This window comes from Mycetomoellerius zeteki, unplaced genomic scaffold, assembly GCF_001594055.1.
Source record: "Mycetomoellerius zeteki isolate Tzet28-1 unplaced genomic scaffold, Tzet1.0 scaffold702, whole genome shotgun sequence".
NCBI lineage: Eukaryota > Metazoa > Arthropoda > Insecta > Hymenoptera > Formicidae > Mycetomoellerius > Mycetomoellerius zeteki.
In genome coordinates this window covers 10,004-10,665 of record NW_017257723.1, presented here as the reverse complement: position 1 = coordinate 10,665, position 662 = coordinate 10,004, and positions in this window count along the sequence as shown.

Here is a 662-nt window from a genome sequence, read left to right as displayed (position 1 = left end):
AATATTTTGAAAAACAATAAAGTCATTTTCAATGACAAATTACTGTTTTTTTATTATTAGGCTCAAAATATAAATAGTGCCCCTCGTACGTGACTGCAGTCCCCAAAATCTGTGATGTCTTACTACCACTCCGCATGACGTCATACCCTTCGCCTATGAGTATCCCCCGCGCTCCGCATTCCCCTTGGAGTTCCCGAGTTAGAACTCCCTTAATATTACTACTGGAGAAGTAGAAGAGACCGGAGTCAGTAAACTATAGGGAGAATAAGTAGAATAATCGAGGCTACTTTATAAACAAATCGCGAGTAAACCCGTCTGAGCACGCAGCAGCGACTGCCGTTCAGTCTGCTGTAACATCTCGTTGCTAACACATCTATGATAGAAGTTACGCTACAATTTTAAAAAATCGTACACCTAAGTAAACATTTTTATTCTTAAAGTTTTTGTTTTACAATCGTATATATATAATTGTCTGAGATATTTTATTTCCATTTAGATAGTAAGCGTAGTTCTTACTTAATAAAGTCCAACAGATTTTTTGTTTATCTGTCTTTGTTATCGTATACTGTTAACAGTTTTAAAAAATGAACGGTGGGGCTAGTAGGCTAACCACAATACGGGGCTATATGACTAATTTAGTGACGACTCTGATAGTATCTACT